Genomic DNA, 22,633 nt, shown 5'->3' on the forward strand with positions numbered 1-22,633 from the left:
GTTAGGGCTGGGCGATATGGCCAAAATATCATATCATGGTATTTTTCACATTTTTGATGCTATGATGGAATTTGACGGTATTTTATGTTTTTAATTAATTAAAGTTCTACATTTGCTTTATGAATAGTGTGTGACCCTAGGATGGCTCCCTAAAGTCTGATTTATCTGTTTTATAATGTTCAATTCAACTTCAGCCTAAAATAATTTCCTGCATTTCCATCAATTTCTGCATTTCCTGCACTCATTTGAAATAATTTCCACGCTGCCACGATATGGGCAAAAATACTAGGCTCTATTTTTAACCAAATGTTGCAATTGCGACTTAGATTTAGCTAGCCAGCTAAGAAAATACAAACTAGCTGTTTGCAGATGTAAGAAACACAAACGAATATTGTAATTATAGAACGCTTGTGGATTTATATTAAGATCAAAGTGGAAACAACATTGTTGCATGTGCTGCATTGACCATGCAGACTGAACAAAAGTGTCTCGTGGTCAAGCAACAACAAATGAGCTCCTTGAGTGACAGGGGGTGGGACTAGGTCTGTGGGCACAGCGAGGCTCCAAACATTCAAATACCATTATAGAAGATAAAGTAAAAACCCAAACCGGTCCCTGCATCAATACCGGTTGTCACGAATCTCGCCGAAGATGGTGCCTCTTCCTGTTCGGGCATCGCTCGGCGGTCGTCGTCGCCGGCCTATTAGCTGCCATCGATTCCCTTTCCGTTTGTTTCTGTTTATTGGGTTTAATTGGGTACACCTGTTTTGAGTTAGTGTTTGTTTGTAGGCTGGGTATTTGTGTGGGCTTGTTCTGTTATTTTGGTGTTGGTGTATAAGTGTATGCGCATTATTTTCCGGACAGTTTTAGTCCTGTGTATTTTGGACTGGTGGTTTCTTACGCCCTAGTGTTGGCATGTCCATGTCTCCACTGTTGTTGGAATGAATAGATACACGTACGATATTACCTGCTCTCTGCGTTTGACTCCTCCACCGCACCATTTGTAGAAGTCGTAACACCAGTATTTAGTAAAATACGGTATACCGCCCAGCCCTATTTGTAGTATACATACACTACTCTCTAAATTATAACATAAATAAATAAATAATTGTTTGCTATTACATGGGGAATTACATGCACAGCAGCACCTTGTATTCCACTCAATGTTTAGCAAAGGCAGAGTTACCTAAGAAATCAAGTTTGAGCAACAAACTGACAAGACATTTGTTAAAACACAGCTTGTCTCACCGTTCACACATCCACACACAAGTCTTTCTCGAAATTCCGAAAAGGATCATTTCCACATAAAAATCCCTGTGGGCAATAACATGTGAAGTTTATAGGAGCACATCAAACTTGGTGTCAAATGAAAGTTACGAGTCTATATTCTTGAGAAATTAAGTCATACCATATATACATTTTTCGACCATTTTCCATCCTAAATATTAGGAATAAGCAAAGGCTTTGATTTCTGGCCAAACAGAAGTAAAAGGTGTCATAGAAAACATATAGCAGAAAAAGTCTTAAAAGGTATTAGAAATAAATCAAATCAAATGGTATTTGTCACATGCTTTGTAGACTAGCAATGAAATGCTTACTTACGGGTCCTTTTCCAACAATGCAGAGTTAAAGATAGATAGAAATGGTGACACGAGGACTGAATACACAGTGAATACCGGATAACAATAACAACAATAATAAAAATAACATCAAAACACAATGTTGACATAAAGACCCCTGTCGGCTAATATCAACATTGGAATTATTTGCCTTCTGTAAGTTTAAGAAAGGTTGCTTAGTTTTGTCATTCTGTATTTCTAATTTCTCTCCCTCGTGAGGACGGAGGATTGTGAAAGTTCACAGAAGTAGCAAGTAAATGTAGACCTACCAATTGGTTAGTGTTTTTTACTAATAACAATTTGGTTTATGATTTATAAAGTGATTAAAACACATCACGTCAGATGTTAATTAACAAATCTGTAAAAAAACAAAAACAGTAACAAAATGACTGCAACTGAATTGGCTACAATGGGAATTCATTGGAGTCACAAACCACAGTTGGGTCACCTGCTACTGTCCTCCCTTCCACTGACATACTGTTATGTTCAGCTCATAATTGATTTTGTTATCTTTCTGTCGTCATGCGGTCAAACCAAGAGTGTTAAAACAGTCTGAACAACCATTCGCTCTCTCTCTCCCCGTCTCTATTCTCTCCAGTTAATGTCACCTCTCCAGGCTCTTACTGAAACCTACCCATGAGCCCCCTCTCTCTCCATTTACTGTAACCAGCCCTCTCACCTACTGAGAAGGGACTGACCCCAGACGTCCATGGACATTGAAATGTGGTCAGTCCAAATCTGAACCAATCATAGACATCTGTTTCACAAGTGTGAACAGCAGAATACAGTAGAGCACAGTACAGCACAGCACAGACATTTAAGAAAACTAGAGTATACTAGAGTATAGGTCAGAACAATACAGTACTGCAATACAGTTTAGTACAGTACAGTAGAGCACACTAGATTAGAGTACAGTATAATTTACTGTATGGCACTGTGCTCTACTGAACTATACTGTATTGAACTCTACTCTACTGTGATCCTAGCCACCGTGCTTCTACACCTGCATTGCTTGCTGTTTGGGGTTTTAGGCTGGGTTTCTGTACAGCACTTTGAGATATCAGCTGATGTACGAAGGGCTATGTCAATACATTTGATTTGATTTGATGTGCTCTACTGCAATGCACTCTACTGTGCTCTACTGTGCTCTACTGTGATGTCCAAACTTGTGAAACATAGACTTCTATGATTGGTACAGATTTGGTCTGTAATGCGGGCGAAGAGCATTACAATAATAACCAGTGTGTAGAAAAATACCCAAACACGCAAAGGACAATAGTAAATAATTCCAGCTTTGTGTACCTATTCAGTATACATCACCATGAAAATAATGACATCCATAATTATGTATTCCTGTATAGTACAGATCAGGGACCCATGATGTCATTCTGTTACCGAGTGTTAATCCACTTCACTTACTGTAGTTGGATTTTTTTCAAACTCAAGGTGCCATGTCATAGCTGACACCCCATTCTTTCGGCAGACATCTTTAAATCCTCATTCAGAATAGATATTTAACAGCGTTTTGAAAATGTGGTCACACAAAAAAACTGAGGGAGATTTTACCGTCATTCCGTTACCAAACATCTGCACTGTTCTTCGAGTAAATGTGTTTTTGTAAAATGTTCAGTGGAAATTGTTAGACGTAGTCCTGCATGGTTTGTTTAACTTTGCAATCAATGGATTTTGTTTGGCATACTTTTAAAGTGAAAGATCTGAGTCTCATCGTCATTCAGTTACCTAAAGGCAATCCCAGTGAAAAAACTGAGGAGGAGATACTTCTTGTTACAACGACAACTCCTCATCCGACATCTCACCTGAGAGGTTTCAGATATCTCACTTTACCATTTGACCTCAAATGTGATAATACAATAGAATATGCTAATTAAATCTGCCTCACAACTGCTCATCCGACATCTCACCTGAGAGGTTTCAGATATCTCACTTTAACATTTGACCTCAAATGTGATAATACAATAGAAGATGCTAATTAAATCTGCCTCACACAAAAAGCACATCATTATCAGAGCAGCTAGCATAGCTAGTCTGTTTACTAAAACGACGCAAGTTCAAGTCAACAATGAAACCTCATCTTCTCATTGAGAAGACCACATTGGAAACAAGTCTCTTGACTTTTTTGGTATATTTATCTGTTGCCTTGTTTGTCCAACATTTTGCGTGTTTAAATTGTCAAATAAAATAAAATAAAACTGACACACTAGCCTAGGTACCCAAGCTAGAATTGCGTCGTTTAAAGCTGGAACGCACAAACAAAGGACACTAGGTGATGGACAGGATAGGCTGGAAGCGGAAGTATGGAACTCATTTCCCCAGCAGGTGCCATGTTCCCCAGTTGGACGTGTGCCTGGCAGCAGCGGGGGGATGAAACTGTTAGACCATGACAACCCAGCGGGTTGCTCGTAGAGACTGGGAATGACAGCTAGCAACAGTGACAACAGAGTACAGAAGGGAAGATGCTGAGAGAGAGACTCTGCTGAGAGAGAGTCAAACGGAGTGAGGGAGGAAGAGAGGTATCGTAAATAACAGTTTTATAGATGCAGAGATGGAAAGATTGTGTTAATGACTGTCTTGGCTAAAGGAGATGATTGGACGGGGTCTAGCCTAAACAAACGGTGTCAGTGTGTCAATATGGCTGGGATCGTACCAAGTTCCACAATTGAGGGTGGAGGAGATGGAAAAAATAACATCAGTGAACCTGCATGCATGGATAATCAGCCCCACTACCGCTAAGTGACTAGGGATCAGGTTGAGGGAACACTACTTATTATAGACACCTATAAATACACAACACCTATCGCTAATCCATGCACAGCCAATGTTAGTCGTGATCCATTTTAGTCATTTAGCAGATGCTCTTATCCAGGGCAATTAGGGTTAAGTGCCTAGCTCAAGGGCAGAATTATTTTTTCACCTAGTCGGCTGGGGGATTCAAACCAGCAACCTTTTGGTTACTGGCCCAACGCTCTTTACCACTAGGCTACCTGTTGCCCCCAGTGTATCGATATACTGGGGGCAGCAGGTAGCATCTCTCTCTCTCTCTCTCTCTCTCTCTCTCTCTCTCTCTCTCTCTCTCTCTCTCTCTCTAAGATGCTGTGTGAAGGAACATCAAGGCCCTCTCTCTCTCTCTCCTCTCTCTCTCTCTCTCTCTCTCTCTCTCTCTCTCTCTCTCTCTCTCTCTCTAAGATGCTATGTGAAGGAACATCAAGGCCCTCTCCTGGAGTGGCCCTCTCCTGGAGCAGTGGTGTTCAGGTGTCGAATGTACAGTAGCATATGTCTTCAGATCATTCACACAATCCTGGTTCTCGGTCTACAGACAGAGCCTGGATTGAGTCAGCTACCTTGGAAGACTGGAAGGAAGGACATTGTCCTCTGGGGAACTATGTGTGGGCCTGGCTAGTTTCCCTGGTGATGGTGTTTGTGCCTGGGCTGTAAAGCTTAATGTCCTCCCCAGCTCCCATCTCATACAGTGCAAATTGGAGGCTTCTATCTCATGGGGCCAGGGAGCAATGACTTCACAGACAGAGAAAACAAGGTGGCAGAGCCTAGTGGTTAGAGAGGCGAGCCAGCAACTGAAGGGATGAATCATTAGATCATTTGTTTTGGGACTGTACATATGTAGCTTGTTTTAGTTCGCATTGCAACATTTACCTGGAGCTAACTCTGCAAATAGCACTGCTGAGTGTAAAGCCAAAGTCAATCGATCAATAATATAAGAGTACTCTTAGCAAAAATGTTTATCTTTAATTTACAATCTGTTGAAACTATGTGAGTAGAAAGGTTCAAAACTTCTGTGAAACATCACAGCACATTTGAAAAATATATGGCAAATAGAAATCAAAACTGGATGGTCTTCAAAGATAGATGAGAGGATTTGAGGGTAGCTGAAGGAGGAGACTAAAAACAAAAAAATATAAAATATACTGTTTCCATAAAATGCATATTGTATGTATAAGCTGGAAGTAAAAGCCTAAGTGTTGTTGTCCATTAGTTTACTCCAATTAAAGGCCACTCTAAAATGTGCAGTTTTGTCACACAACACAATGCCACAGATGTCTCAAGTTTTGAGGGAGCATGGAATTGGCATGCTGACTGCAGGAATGTCCACCAGAGCTGTTGGCAGAGTATTCATCATTCATATCTCTACCATAAGCCGCCTCCAATGTTGTTTTAGAGAATTTGGTAATACGTCCAATCTGCCTCACAACCACAGACCATGTGTATGGCATCATGTGGGCGAGCAGTTTGCTGATGTCAACATTGTAAACATAGTACCCCATGGTGGCGGTGGGGTTATGGTATGCGCATGCAGGCATAAATTACGGACAATGAACACAATTGAATTTTATCGATTGTCAATTTGAAATTTGAATAAGATCCTGCGGCCCATTGTGAGTCCCATTGTGAACCCCATTGTGAGGCCCATGTTTTTTGGTAGCTATGACCAACAGATGCATATCTGTAATCTCAGTCATGAAAACCATAGACTAGGGCCTAACACATTTATTTCAATTGACTGATTTCCTCATATGAACTGTAATTCAGAGAAATGGTTGAAATTGTTGCATGTTGTGTTTATACTTATGTTCAGTATGTATACAATTTAAAAAATAACAATCTATCTGCAATATTAAACCTGATCTACCCCCTCTAAATATGTCAGGAAGTGAGCTGGCAACCGGAGAGTTACTGGTACCAAATCCTAAAAGCCATTGACTGCCGTTGTGCCCTTGAGCGAGGCTCTTAACCCCACACAACAACAGCTACTCGGGCACCTAGTGAACCTGCCCCCCTTGTATACAACTGACCAATAAAGCGAGCTTTAAGATAAAGTCCCGTTGTCCCAACGAAAGAGGTAATTCAGCTTGAGTTGCCATGGTTAGAATAGGAATCGTTTTGGTGTTAGTGTCTTTACTCGGCTTTGTCCAGGTGGGGTGCAACTGGACAAGAATACAGAGATTGGTTATAGATGGTTATTACCATATGTATTGTTTAGATCATGACTGTATATTGATATTTTGTTGGAAGTCTCAGGATGTCCTATTGTAATGTTAATGGGGTGCTAATCAAACAGGATTGTGCTGTAAATTCCTGTATCTATCCAACTTTGTCCTATGTTTTCATACATCCAAAGTAGTCTTCTGTTGAGATGAGTTCATATCCTATGCTATTGATTGTGTAGATGCAGATAAATGCCTCAAACCCATATGAATGGAAAAACCAGGTACCCAATAAAATAAGGAAATTAGACGGTGCATATTTCTCATTAATTTGGGGTCTAAGCATATACCAGAACTACACAACTGATGGCAGGGATAAGAACTCCTCTCAAAATAAGACTTTTGAGATCTATAAACATCTGACAATATTTGGAGTGAACTATCCCTTTAAGAATAGATACAGTACATCAAAGTCTCGGCAATGGATGACAGTCAGGCTCCCCACATAGGCAGAGAGAAAAGCCAAGCATTCATCACCAAATGATTAGACAGCAATGTAACCACTAGGGCTATTTGATCCACCCTCGCATTTTTCATTTCCAATCCCACCTGGATAAATTTACAACACCAACTCACTCAGGTTGAATAATATAATTCACAGGAGAATTTTACAAGACAAGCGTACACTGAGTGTACAAAACATTAGAAACGCCTTCCTAATAGAGTTGCATCCCCTTTTGCCCTCAGGACAGCCTCAATTTGTTGGAGCATGGACTGACTCTACAAGGTGACGAAAGCGTTCCACATGGATGCTGGCCCATGTTGACTCCAATGCTTCCCACAGTTGTGTCAAGTTGTCTGGATGTTCTTTGGTTGGTGGACCATTCTTTATACATACAGGAAACTGTTGAGTTTCACGTTCATGGTATTGATGAGACCAAGGCGCAGCGTGATATAAATACACCTTCTGTAATTAACGAAGAACACTACACAAACTAACAAAATGACCGTAACGCTAATACAACGAGTGCTGACATGCAACTACACATAGACAATAACCCACAAAACCAAAGTGGAAAATGGCAACCTAAATAGGATCCCCAATCAGAGACAACAATAAACAGCTGCCTCTGATTGAGAACCGATTCAGGCCACCATTACCTAGACATACAAAAAAAACATAGATATACAAAACCTTAGACAGGATTAAAACACAAATACCCACTCTCGTCACACCCTGACCTGACCAAAATAATACATAAAACATAGATAATTAAGGTCAGTCCTTGACATTGAGTGTGAAAAACCCAGCAGCATTGCAGTTCTTACACACAAACCGGTGAGCCTGGCATCTTCTACCATACCCCATTCAAAGGCTCTTAAATGTTTAGTCTTGCCCATTCACCCTCTGAATGGCACACATACACAATCCATGTCTCAATAGTCTCGAGGTTAAAAATCCTTCTTTAACCTGTCTCCTCCCCTTCATCTACACTGATTGAAGTGGATTTAACAAGTGACATCAATAAGGGATCATAGCTTTCACCTGTATTCACCTGATCAGTCTACAGTGGACTACAAAATTATTGGGACAGCGACAAATTGTTTTTGTGAGAAAGTTACAGATGCACAAATAACATACCCCCCAAAAAATGCTAATCTCCCCTGTTGCTGTAATGGTGAGAGGTTAACAGGTCTTGGGAGTTTGATATTTGTGCATCTGTAACTTTCTTTCCTCTCTGGCGAGGTTCCCATTGCTTAGAAGGCAGCCACAGTACGCCCTTTATTTAAAGGGGGAGATCAAGCTGATACTAACTTTTAAAGACCAATTTCGATTTTGCCTTGTTAATCAAAAGTGTTTTTCAAACAGTATATTTATATTTTCCAACCGGGCTAAACATTTGGGTGAGGTTTTTTTCTCGCCTGAGTAGCCTCATTTCACTGCCCCAAAAATGTTTCAACCACCTAGTGTTCAGTGAAATAACAACACAACGTCAAATACAGGTAGCAACGAAACATGACAATTTGAAAAATAAGCCACGGGAGTTTTTGGAGCGAAAATAAAGACGACTTTCGAGTAGTACGACATGTATAAAAGCAACAGATACCATTAACAAGAAGGGGCTAGAAGCGTCTTACATGGTGAGCTACCGAGTGGCCCCATAATATTGTGGATTACTTCATTCTTCCTGCTGCTGCGGATATGGCTGGGACAATGCTGGGGGAAAAGGCCAAAAAAACTATACAGACAATGCCTTCATCAAACAACACTGTTTCATGACGCATAAGCGACATGACAGGAGACGTTTTGAAACAATTACTGCTTTGCATACAAGCCAATGAATTATATGCGTAACAGCTGGATGAGTCAGCAGATGTGGCGAACATGGTATACTGTATGTCTGTTACGTTTATGGGGGTCAATTAAGGAAGACATCCTCTTCTGCAAACCACTGGAAACCAGGACAACATGAGAGGATATTTTTTAAGTACTGAACAGCTTTGTGACATCAAATGGAATTTGGTGGTCAAGATGCGTTGGTATCTGTACTGATGGCACAAAAGCCATGACAGGGAGACATAGTTGAGTGGTAACACGTGTGCAAGCAGTTGCTCCCGACGCCACTTGGGTACACTGCAGCATCTACCGAGAGGCTCTTGCTGCCAAGGGAAAGCCTGACAGCTTGAAAGATGTTTTGGAAACTACAGTGAAAATGGTTAACTTTGTTATTACAGCAAGGCCCCTGAACTCTCGTCCAGTATTTTTGCATTATGCAATGATACGGGCAGCTGTGTGAACCATGTAACGCTTTTACAACATACAGAAGTGCGCTGGTTATCAATGGGGCAAGCCCTTTTTGGAATTGAGAGACTAGCTTAAAGTTTTCTATATAAATAAATTTGATTTGATTTTTATTGACCATAATTTTCATACAGAACGCTGGTTATCAAGGGGCAAGTTTTTTGGAATTGAGAGACTAGCTTAAAGTTTTCTTTATTGACCATAATTTTCACTTGTCTGGCCGCTTACATTATGACGATTTTTTCTTGCCTGAATGATCTGAATCTAGGATTACAGGGACTCTCCCCAACTATATTCAATGTGTGGGACAAAACTGAGGCTATGATTAAGAAGTTGGATTAAGTCTGCATTAACAACACACAGGTCTTTCCATCATTGTATGACTTTTTGTGTGCAAATTAACTCAAGCTTACGGACAATGTCAAATGTTATATAGCGAAGCACTTGAGTGAGCTGGGTGCGCAATTACGCAGGTACTTTCCAGAAACGGACGACACAAACAACTGGATTTGTTATACCTTTCCTGCCCTGCCTCCAGTCCTCTTACCGATATCTGAACAAGAGAGCCTCATCTAAATTGCAACAAGCGGTTCTGTGAAAATGTAATTTAATCAGAAGCCACTGCCAGATTTCTGGATAGAGCTGCGCTCGGAGTTTCTTGCCGTGGCAAATCGAGCTGTTATTATTATATTATTATTTGTGCCCTGGACCTATAAGAGCCGGGTTGTGACAAAAACTCACATTCATTCTTATGTTTAATAAATGTATCATATAGTGTGATGGCAAAAACAACATTTGAGAGTGCGCTGACCCTGGTGCTAGAGGGGGTATGCAGCTGGAGGTTGAATGTTTGAAGGGGTACAGGACTAAAGTTTGGGAACCACTGCGGTAGTCCATTCCATTCTTGTGGACCGGCTAAGGAGTATAGGTGTCTCTGAAGGGTCTTTGGTCTGGATTTCTAACTACCTCTCTCAAAGAGTGCAGTGTACAAAATTAGAACATCTGCTGTCTCATCCACTGCCTGTAAGCAAGGGAGTACCCCAAGGCTTGATCCTAGGCCCCATGCTCTTCTCAATTTACATCAGCAACGTAGCTCAGGCAGTAGGAAGCTCTCTCCTCCATTTATTTGCAGGTGATACAGGCTTATACTCAGCTGGCTCCTCCACGGATTTTGTGTTAAACTCTCTACAACAAAGCTTCTTTTGTGTCCAACAAGCCATTAACCTTGTTCTGAACACCTCCAAAACAAAGTTAATGTGGTCATGTGGTTTGGCTCTCCCCACCGGTGTGAGTACAACCTCATACAAGTACCTGGGAGTAGGGCTAGATGGTACACTGTCCTCTCAGCACATATCAAAGCTGGGTAAGGTTAAATCTAGACTTGGTTTCCTCTATCGTAATTGCTCCTATTTCACCCCAGCTGCCAAACTAACCCTGAATTAGACGACTATACTACCCATGCTAGATTATGGAGACATAATTTATAGATCGGCAGGTTAGGGTGCTATCGAGCGGCTAGATGTTCTTTACCATTCGGCCATCAGATTTGCCACCAATCCTCCTCATAGGACTCATCACTGCACTCTATACTCTTCTGTAAAATGGTAATCTCTGTATACCCGTCGCAAGACCCACTGGTTGACGTTTATTTATAAAACCCTCTTAGGCCTCACTCCCCCCTATCTGAGATACCTACTGCAGCCCTCATCCTCCACATACAACACCCATTCTGCCAGTCACATTCTGTTAAAGGTCCCCAAAGTACACACATCCCTGGGACACTCCTCTTTTCAGTTCGCTGCAGCTAGCGACTGGAATGAGCTGCAACAAACACTCAAACTGGACAGTTTTATCTCCATCTCTTCCTTCAAAGACTCAATCATGGACACTCTTACTGACAGTTGTGGCTGCTTCGCGTGATGTATTGTTGTCTCTACCTTTATGCTCTTTGTGCTGTTGTCTGTGTGCAATAATGTTTGTACCATGTTTTGTGCTACTACCATGCTGTGCTGCTTCCATGTTGTGTTGCTACCATGTTGTTGTCATGTTGTGTTGCTGCCATGCTGTGTTGTTGTCTTAGGTCTCTCTTTATGTAGTGTTGTGGTGTCTCTCTTGTAAGGATATGTGTTTTGTCCTATTATGCTTTATTTTATTTATTTATTTAACCTTTGTTTAACTAGGCAAGTCAGTTAAGAACAAATTCTTATTTACAATGACGGCCTACACCGGCCAAACCCGTTCGACACTGGGCCAATTGTGCGCCCTATGGAACTCACAATCACAGACAGTTGTGATACAGCCTGGATTAGAACCAGGGTGTCTGTAGTGATACCTGTAGCACTGAGGTGCAGTGCTTTAGACCACTTTATTATTTTCAAATATTTTAAATCCCACCCCCTGTCCCCGCATGAGGCCTTTTGCCATTTGGTAGGCCGTAATTGTAAATAATAATTTGTTCTTAACTGACTTGCCTAGTTAAATAAAGTTTTACATTTTAGTTTGCTATTAAAAGAATCACTATTCATTCAGGATTATCCGTAATCATGGTAGCATCCACATGAATGTTTATTTACAATACAAAGTGACTCCAAAATGACACAAAACATTATTTACCATTCGTATAATCTGAAAAAAAGAAGAAAAAAATTACATGCATTCCATAAAATGTGTAGTCTAGTCACATGCTTGATGTAGTCATTGCGTGCTATGAATATGTTACCAAATAGCTAACTTTTTACTACCTTAATACACATATTGCCCTTTATTTTGAAATAACCCAAAGGGAATCATGTAATAACCATAAAAGTGTTAAACAAATCCAAATATTTGAGATTCTTAAAATACCCACCCTTTGCCTTGATGACAGCTTTGCACACTCTTGGAATTCACTCAACCAGCTCCAATTTGCTTATTACCCTAATAGGTCCACTGACGATGCAATCGCCATCACACTGCCCTATCCCATCTGGACATGAGGAATACCTATGTAAGAATACTGTTCATTGACTACAGCTCAGCATTTAACACCATAGTACCCTCCAAACTTGTCATTAAGCTCAAGACCCTGGGTCTCAACCCCGCCCTGTGCAACTGGGTCCTGGACTTTCTGACAGGCCGCCCCCAGGTGGTGAAGGTAGGAAACAACATATCCACCCTGATCCTCAACACTGGGGCCCCACAAGGGTGCGTGCTCAGCCCCCTCCTGTACTCCCTGTTCACCCATGACTGCGTGGCCATGCACGTTTCCAACTCAATCATCAAGTTTGCAGACGACACTACAGTGGTAGGCCTGATTAACAACAACGACGACACAGCCTACAGGGAGGAGGTGAGGGCCCTCGGAGTGTGGTGTCAGGAAAATAACCTCTCACTCAACGTCAACAAAATAAAGGAGATTATCGTGGACTTCAGGAAACAGCAGAGGGAGCATCCCTCCATCCACATCGACCGGACAGTAGTGGGGAAGGTGGGAAGATTTAAGTTCCTCGGCGTACACATCACGGACAAACTGAAATGGTACACCCACACAGACAGCGTGGTGGAGAAGGCGCAACAGCGCCTCTTCAACCTCAGGAGGCTGAAGAAATTTGGCTTGTCATCTAAAACACTCACAAACTTTTACAGATGCACAATCGAGAGTATCCTATCGGGCTGTATCACCACCTGGCAAGGTGGTAAGGTAATTGCACCACCTGGTAAGGTAATTGCACCACCCTCAACAGCAAGGCTCTCCAGAGGGTAGTGCGGTCTGCACATCGCATCACCGGCGGCAAACTACCTGCACTCCAGGACACCTACAGTCACAGGAAGGCCAAAAAGATCATCAAGGACAACAACCACCCAAGCCACTGCCTGTTGACCCCGCCACCATCCAGAAGGCGAGGTCAGTACAGGTGCATTAAAGCGGGGGACCGCTTTGACTGACCTTCATGTATTGACTGACCTTCATGTCTTAAAGTAACGATGGACTGTCATTTCTCTTTGCTTATTTGAGCTGTTCTTGCCATAATATGAACTTGGTATTTTACCAAATAGGGTATCTTCTGTATACCACACCTACCTTGCCACAACACAACTGATTTGCTCAAACGCATTAAGAAGGAAATAAATTCCACTATGTACTTTTAAGAAGGCACACTTGTTAATTGAAATGCATTCCAGGTCACTACCTCATGAAGCTGGTTGAGAGAATGCCAAGAGTGCGCAAATCTGTCATCAAGGTAAAGGGTGGCTACTTTGGAGAAGAATCTAAAATCTAAAATATATCTTGATTTGTTTAACACTTTTTGGGTTACTACATGATTCCATATGTGTTATTTAATAGTTTTGATGTCTTCACTATTATTCTACAATGTATAAAATATTACAAATAAAGAATAACCCTTGAATGAGTAGGTGTAAGTGTAGGTGTAAGTTTGACCGGTAGTGTAAGTGAATTTGCCGCAATACTGTTGGTCCCCTAAAATGGGGGGACAATATAAAAAAAGTGCTGTAATTTCTAAACGGTTCATTTGATATGGGATCCCGAGTGGCTCAGCGGTCTAAGGCACTGCATCTCAGTGCAAGAAGGGTCACTACAGTTCCTGGTTTGAGTACAGGCTGTATCACATCCGGCTGTGATAGGGAGTCCTATAGGGCGGTGCACAATTTTCCCTGCACCATCCAGGTTGGGCCGGGGTAGGCCGTCATTGTAACTAAGATTTTGTTCTTAACTGACTTGCCTAGTTAAATAAAGGTTCAATTTTACAAAATCAAACAAATATGGATGAAAATACCCTCAAATTAAAGCTGACAGTCTGCACTTTACCTAATAGTCATTGTATAATTTCAAATCCAAAGTGCTGGAATACAGAGCCAAAACAACAACATTACTGTCCCAATACTTTTGGTACTCACTGCATGTCATGGAAAGAGCAGGTGTTCCTAATGTTTTGTACACTCAGCGTAAAAGAACGCATAGCGGTGGTAACCCATAACATAATAAAACAAACTGAAATCAAAACCTCATGCTTTGCTTTGCCTGAGAAAACTGTGTGAAACCAATTCATAATAGCACAGACACACTTAAGGAGAGAAGTACTAACAATAACAAAAGTCAACGTTGACCAAGATAATGTTAAGCTTTAGCAACATGCAGCAGCTCCTTGAGGTGCCCAGGGATCATTCGTTTTTCAGTAATCTAGTGAGTTATCCATGCCTAGCAACTATTGGCATGGAACACTGTCAATGCACCATAGGAAGAAAACGTTAATGAATCCCCTTTAGCAGGCACCAGTCGTGTGCAACCTGGGCTCTGGGTGCATGCAGACTGAGAATATTACTATGCGCTTAACTGGAATTAGTCATAGGCTACTGTAATACAAAATGCATATATTCATCCTTTTGTAAGGTTCAAGGGCAACTGTAAATGTAGAAAGTGTTCCCTATGATAAAATCCTGCTTATTGGTCTATTCTCTGCACCCGATTTGTCCTTTTCAGTCAAGTGTGAGGAGGAGGACACTATGTAGGAGCACCAAGAAAAGAGGCATACAAGGCTAGGTGGTTTGTGGCTGAGTGGACAACACCATCAGGCTGCTCTTGCTGAGGCCAGAGGTGCTAGATGCTGATTGCTGATTCCTGTTCACTTTTTACTCCTCTGACTCACATCCGATTTGTATTCAAATTCTCTCTCTCTCTCTCTGCCCTGATTAAAGTGAATTTCCCTAAGGCAGTGCTGTGGTGACTGTTCGTGACACCAGTGTTTACCACCTCTCCATCAGACATGCTTGGGAAGCAAGTCAATTTAGAAATGGATAAACTTGGCCATTTGCATCAAAGATAGCACAGCAGGCCATTGAGGTCCATTGAAGCTTGCCAAAACTTTGCAAAACTGAAATAAAGACATCAAGGGTCAGAAAGCTCATGGCTCCAAACAGGTTACATGTTTACTTTTTACTTTTTAAATTAAACAGTCAACTATTAAATTAGCAAAATGCAGAAATTACTCTGCCATTTCCTGGTTGCTAAAATTGTAATAGTTCGTCTAAATTTCAGTTTATGTGACAAAACAAGCAAGTTAGTATTTGGAATCATTGTACCATCTAAACTGTCATGAAATATATTTTCAATAACCAAAAATATTGTATTTTCATCTGTTTGAACCTGGTGTACAAAACCGGAAGTACGAGACACAAAATCAACACTTAAGAACAGTAAGCATAGAAATAGCGCACATAGAACAGATCTACCATTTCTTACACTTGCTATCATACGTATAAAAAAGTCATACCGTAAAAAAAATCATCTGTAATGGAAACAGGAAGTTTCGTTACAATTTTATAAATGCAGACAGATCATTTGTTTGTATCTGTAAAATTAATTATGCAAGAAATGGTGGTGGAAACATCTTTATGTATAAACATTTATATAATAACCATCACATCAAAGTAAACTTCGAATGAAAATTGTACAGTTATCTTAGCTAGCTGAATTGCTAGCAGAATTGTTTACTTGTTGCTAAGCAGTTGCTAGGGACTCTCCTGGAAGAAGCTAGCTAGCTTACAAAGAATAACAACAAAAAATATCTAGTTAACAGAAGAAAGGAAGACAAAATAAGGACAAAAGAAGGACAGAAGAAAAAGGAAAAGAAAGAGGACAACAAAGTGAAACAGTCAGCACTTCTATTGCAACTTAGTATTTCGTCGTCCTAACGTAGTCTACACTGCTATCTGCCCAGCAGCTAGCCAGCTAGCAAACGTCCACCGTCTACCGAATAGCAGCACTGTAGAAACTATTACACTCAACTGAACGACTTGATTAGTGTAGTGTTAGCTAGCTACATAGTTGTCTTTGCTGTCTTCGTATCCAAGATAATTGTGTAGTTTAGAGCGTGTAGTCTTAGAGTGATTATCTTAATTTACCGAGGTTAGCTCGCCAGCTATTTGTCGTCCTTAACGTAGGAGACACTGCTAGCTAGCCAACAGCTAGCCAACGTCTACTGAATAGAACTTCCGCACTCAACAACCCGGTCGCATTCCGCTTCGCTCCACAGGTAGTATCACATTTTCATTTCATTTCATTACAGCACAACGGTTTGATTTGTTTGATCGTAGCTAGCTACATAGCTAGCTACATAGCCGTCTGTGTATCAAAGATAATTGTGTAGTCTAGGCGATTTTCTAGGTTAGCTAGCCAGCTATTGTCGTTCTTTTAACGCAACGTAACGTAATCAACACTGCTAGCTAGCCAGCTAGCCCCGAATAGCAGCACTGTAGAAACTATTACACTCAACGGAACGACTTGATTAGTGTAGTGTCAACAACGCAGCCACTGCCAGCTAGCCTACAAAGTCAACAACGCAGCCACTGCCAGCTAGCCTACTTCAGCAGTACTGTATCATTTTAATCATTTTAGTCAATAAGATTCTTGCTACGTAAGCTTAACTTTCTGAACATTCGAGACGTGTAGTCCACTTGTCATTCCAATCTCCTTGCATTAGCGTAGCCTCTTCTGTAGCCTGTCAACTATGTGTCTGTCTATCCCTGTTCTCTCCTCTCTGCACAGACCATACAAACGCTCCACACCGCGTGGCCGCGGCCACCCTAATCTGGTGGTCCCAGCGCGCACGACCCACGTGGAGTTCCAGGTATCCGGTAGCCTCTGGAACTGCCGATCTGCGGCCAACAAGGCAGAGTTCATCTCAGCCTATGCCTCCCTCCAGTCCCTCGACTTCTTGGCACTGACGGAAACATGGATCACCACAGATAACACTGCTACTCCTACTGCTCTCTCTTCGTCCGCCCACGTGTTCTCGCACACCCCGAGAGCTTCTGGTCAGCGGGGTGGTGGCACCGGGATCCTCATCTCTCCCAAGTGGTCATTCTCTCTTTCTTCCCTTACCCATCTGTCTATCGCCTCCTTTGAATTTCATGCTGTCACAGTTACCAGCCCTCCAGGTCCCCTCAGAGAGTTCATCAATGAGCTTGATGCCTTGATAAGCTCCTTTCCTGAGGACGGCTCACCTCTCACAGTTCTGGGCGACTTTAACCTCCCCACGTCTACCTTTGACTCATTCCTCTCTGCCTCCTTCTTTCCACTCCTCTCCTCTTTTGACCTCCCCCTCTCACCTTCCCCCCCTACTCACAAGGCAGGCAATACGCTCGACCTCATCTTTACTAGATGCTGTTCTTCCACTAACCTCATTGCAACTCCCCTCCAAGTCTCCGACCACTACCTTGTATCCTTTTCCCTCTCGCTCTCATCCAACACTTCCCACACTGCCCCTACTCGGATGGTATCGCGCCGTCCCAACCTTCGCTCTCTCTCCCCCGCTACTCTCTCCTCTTCCATCCTCTCATCTCTTCCCTCTGCTCAAACCTTCTCCAACCTATCTCCTGATTCTGCCTCCTCAACCCTCCTCTCCTCCCTTTCTGCATCCTTTGACTCTCTATGTCCCCTATCTTCCAGGCCGGCTCGGTCCTCCCCTCCCGCTCCGTGGCTCGACGACTCATTGCGAGCTCACAGAACAGGGCTCCGGGCAGCCGAGCGGAAATGGAGGGAAAACTCGCCTCCCTGCGGACCTGGCATCCTTTCACTCCCTCCTCTCTACATTTTCCTCCTCTGTCTCAGCTGCTAAAGCCACTTTCTACCACTCTAAATTCCAAGCATCTGCCTCTAACCCTAGGAAGCTCTTTGCCACCTTCTCCTCCCTCCTGAATCCTCCTCCCCCCCCTCCTCCCTCTCTGCAGATGACTTCGTCAACCATTTTGAAAAGAAGGTCGACGACATCCGATCCTCGTTTGCTAAGTCAAACGACACCGCTGGTTCTGCTCACACTGCCCTACCCTGTGCTCTGACCTCTTTCTCCCCTCTCTCTCCAGATGAAATCTCGCGTCTTGTGACGGCCGGCCGCCCAACAACCTGCCCGCTCGACCCTATCCCCTCCTCTCTTCTCCAGACCATTTCCGGAGACCTTCTCCCTTACCTCACCTCGCTCATCAACTCATCCCTGACCACTGGCTACGTCCCTTCCGTCTTCAAGAGAGCGAGAGTTGCACCCCTTCTGAAAAAACCTACACTCGATCCCTCCGATGTCAACAACTACAGACCAGTATCCCTTCTTTCTTTTCTCTCCAAAACTCTTGAACGTGCCGTCCTTGGCCAGCTCTCCCGCTATCTCTCTCAGAATGACCTTCTTGATCCAAATCAGTCAGGTTTCAAGACTAGTCATTCAACTGAGTCTGCTCTTCTCTGTATCACGGAGGCGCTCCGCACTGCTAAAGCTAACTCTCTCTCCTCTGCTCTCATCCTTCTAGACCTATCGGCTGCCTTCGATACTGTGAACCATCAGATCCTCCTCTCCACCCTCTCCGAGTTGGGCATCTCCGGCGCGGCCCACGCTTGGATTGCGTCCTACCTGACAGGTCGCTCCTACCAGGTGGCGTGGCGAGAATCTGTCTCCTCACCACGCGCTCTCACCACTGGTGTCCCCCAGGGCTCTGTTCTAGGCCCTCTCCTATTCTCGCTATACACCAAGTCACTTGGCTCTGTCATAACCTCACATGGTCTCTCCTATCATTGCTATGCAGACGACACACAATTAATCTTCTCCTTTCCCCCTTCTGATGACCAGGTGGCGAATCGCATCTCTGCATGTCTGGCAGACATATCAGTGTGGATGACGGATCACCACCTCAAGCTGAACCTCGGCAAGACGGAGCTGCTCTTCCTCCCAGGGAAGGACTGCCCGTTCCATGATCTCGCCATCACGGTTGACAACTCCATTGTGTCCTCCTCCCAGAGCGCTAAGAACCTTGGCGTGATCCTGGACAACACCCTGTCGTTCTCAACTAACATCAAGGCGGTGGCCCGTTCCTGTAGGTTCATGCTCTACAACATCCGCAGAGTATGACCCTGCCTCACACAGGAAGCGGCGCAGGTCCTAATCCAGGCACTTGTCATCTCCCGTCTGGATTACTGCAACTCGCTGTTGGCTGGGCTCCCTACCTGTGCCATTAAACCCCTACAACTCATCCAGAACGCCGCAGCCCGTCTGGTGTTCAACCTTCCCAAGTTCTCTCACGTCACCCCGCTCCTCCGCTCTCTCCACTGGCTTCCAGTTGAAGCTCGCATCCGCTACAAGACCATGGTGCTTGCCTACGGAGCTGTGAGGGGAACGGCACCTCAGTACCTCCAGGCTCTGATCAGGCCCTACACCCAAACAAGGGCACTGCGTTCATCCACCTCTGGCCTGCTCGCCTCCCTACCACTGAGGAAGTACAGTTCCCGCTCAGCCCAGTCAAAACTGTTCGCTGCTCTGGCTCCCCAATGGTGGAACAAACTCCCTCACGACGCCAGGACAGCGGAGTCAATCACCACCTTCCGGAGACACCTGAAACCCCACCTCTTTAAGGAATACCTAGGATAGGATAAAGTAATCCTTCTCACCCCCCCCCCTTAAAAGATTTAGATGCACTATTGTAAAGTGGCTGTTCCACTGGATGTCATAAGGTGAATGCACCAATTTGTAAGTCGCTCTGGATAAGAGCGTCTGCTAAATGACTTAAATGTAAATGTAAATGTAATATGGTGTGTGGTCCTCCCTCTACGACTCAGGAAGGCATGCGGTTTACGAGGCTACAGATGAAATAACTTATGATGTGTCATGTGTCTTCCCTCCTTTTTCCTCTCTCTACCCTACTGAGGTTACATTTAAAAAACCTTTGGTTAACATAGAGATTCTGGGAACATCAGTAGGTGGGGGAAATGAACTATATTCTGGTAATACGAACAATTGACTATATGCAGTGGTACTTAATGAATATGATGTCAGTTCTGTTGTCATCTGAGACATTCTCATCAATGATAAGATGACAAACTCTACAGTGGAAAGTCTACACATTAGAGTTATCGGATTCACATAGAATTGTTGTTTAAACTAAATGTTTGAATATGAAATTATTTGTGATGGGATGAAATGTGATTTTAGCTTCTAAAATGAGAGATTTGGGTTTTCATAAGGTTAGGGCTTTGCTCAATCAGTGGCCTGCCTTTGTGAATGGACATGGGCTATAAAACTTTTCAAACACGCCCTCTTCTCCCTTCCTATATAAAGCCTTGACGACAACATAACTTCCTGTTCCGAGGATATGTCCTATGTCAGAGGACGACGGTCCTATGTCAGAATGGTTCAGATAATAACTACAGAACGAAGCCAACATCAGCGTGAGCTTTGGTTGTGAATGGTATGAACTTTTGAACTCTTATTCACTACAGAAGTGATACCTCCTAGCCGTTGATTTAGCAACAGCAGCTGCAAACGAAGGTTAGGAAGGAACAGACAGAGTATCCCGTCTGTCACACAACGACGTTACTACAACATATCCAATTGACCAGGAGAGACATTCTTCAGAGGACAAAGGACTCGTTTTGGCAACACGGCCTTCCATCTACCACCGACCTACTGAAGCACAGCTCAGAGTAAATATTTATTGCATTTTCCTTTTCCAAATGGGCGGTAATTTAGAATGCATAAGATACTGTATTTACGATAGCACAGCCTTTTCCCTTTGTTCCTCAGTCTCCCGCTCTTTTACTCAAACCCAGCCCCTTTTCTTTTGTGTAACAAGCTGTCATATCTGTTCCGCCCGCTAGGAACGTTTTCCTTTATGACGTCATTTGTAATCAAGTTATGATTAATTGTGTGTATGTGAATTCTGTTTGATTAGTTAGGTATTTAGTAAAATAATTCAACCCAATTTTGTATTGCTGATTCAAATTGTTAGCCAGGGTTCTTGCAGATAAAATAATTTACAACTTTCAGATGAGACTGAATTGAGGTGACTATTGATATCGACTGCTATGGATGTAAAATATTACTAGGTCTTTAAGAGTTTATTCGGAAGATAACAGCTCTATAAATATTATTTTGTGGTTCCCGGCTCTCTAGTTAATTACATTTACATGACTAGCTCAATCAGGTGATATTAATTACGGATAAATTATTTTATAGAATAGCATGTCATATCACTTAATCCGGCATAGCCAAAGATACGACAGATGGTTGATGAAAGTGCACAGTGATATTGATACTCCTTTCCAATAAATATCAAGGGTCTGATTCTGTTGACATGATGATTAATGCTTGACTGCCGTTTGACAAATAAAAATATTCTTATCCATAATAATCTCATCATGTAGACTAGCCCACTACCCGCACAGCCTACCCACATTTGCTATTTAACACAACAGTTTTTTGTGACAAATGGAAACACATTGAACGTAAAAATGTTCTTCAGTACATGAAAGCTTAAGCGAAAAAGTACATTTTGTGTGCACTATTCATCATGCATTGATTTGTATCCACAACAAGTCTGTTTGGTGGAAACACACCACTGGTGGGAAAATGCTACATTTTCTTTACGCATATTTTAGAATATTCCCATAAACATCTGTCTCCAATTGGATGGAAACCTAGCTGGTGAGAATGACAGATCTATAACTAACATTTCTACATGAATTTTGTCAGGTCACACAAAAAGTTACATATTGCAGCTTTAAAACAATAAATATGGGCCGTGTTTTGTGAGCACAATTGTTGATCATTAACAGATTCTATTTAATCGTGAGAGACCAAATACTTTCATCTCAGCAGGATTTGAGACTGTGACTGAACTGTACCCACAGTGTGAAAGTGTAAACTCTAGGACTTGGCTATCTCCTGCGTTCAATGTGATTGGTCAGTCGTCTTCTAGGCATTGCTCGATATGTACATACAGTATGCACAGAATTATAGTTGAATGTACAAAACATCCACAAATATATGTTTATAACATATCCTACCCACAGCATAAAAAATGCAAAACAGAAATGTAAGTTGTCAAAATAATTTCGTTTGAAGTGATTGGACTTTGTTTTACAATATGGTAAATTTAATCTATGGTGCTGAGTTGATTCTTTTCATTCCATTTGAAACATGTACAGGCAAGCTGTATTTTTCAACATTGTGTTTATTACCTTCAATCAATAATGTCATACCAGCATAATTTGTTATGTTTTCATTTTCAGTCTGCTCTCATAAAAAAGTCCTCATAACATGTGCAAATCCTAAAGCTCCAGAGTGTATGCCTATCACTATTCTCAAGAGAATAAATGACTCAATATTATTTGCATCATATTTGTCCAATATTTGCAAAAGAGCATGACACCTTTTCCTTACCATGCAAAGAAAAATGAATGTGGTAGGCTTATGTTACCGAAGGTTGTCATCCAATAT

At 42.4% G+C, this 22,633-nt stretch overlaps 1 protein-coding gene across 2 annotated transcripts in view; it reads right to left on the reverse strand.

Moving 5' to 3' along the window:
• kcnh2b (potassium voltage-gated channel, subfamily H (eag-related), member 2b) overlaps nucleotides 1-22,633 on the reverse strand; it is a 306,518-nt gene that overhangs the window by 282,472 nt on the left and 1,413 nt on the right. The window lies entirely within an intron of this gene.

The sequence above is a fragment of the Oncorhynchus keta genome, chromosome 4 (assembly GCF_023373465.1).
Source record: "Oncorhynchus keta strain PuntledgeMale-10-30-2019 chromosome 4, Oket_V2, whole genome shotgun sequence".
Classification (NCBI taxonomy): Eukaryota; Metazoa; Chordata; class Actinopteri; order Salmoniformes; family Salmonidae; genus Oncorhynchus; species Oncorhynchus keta.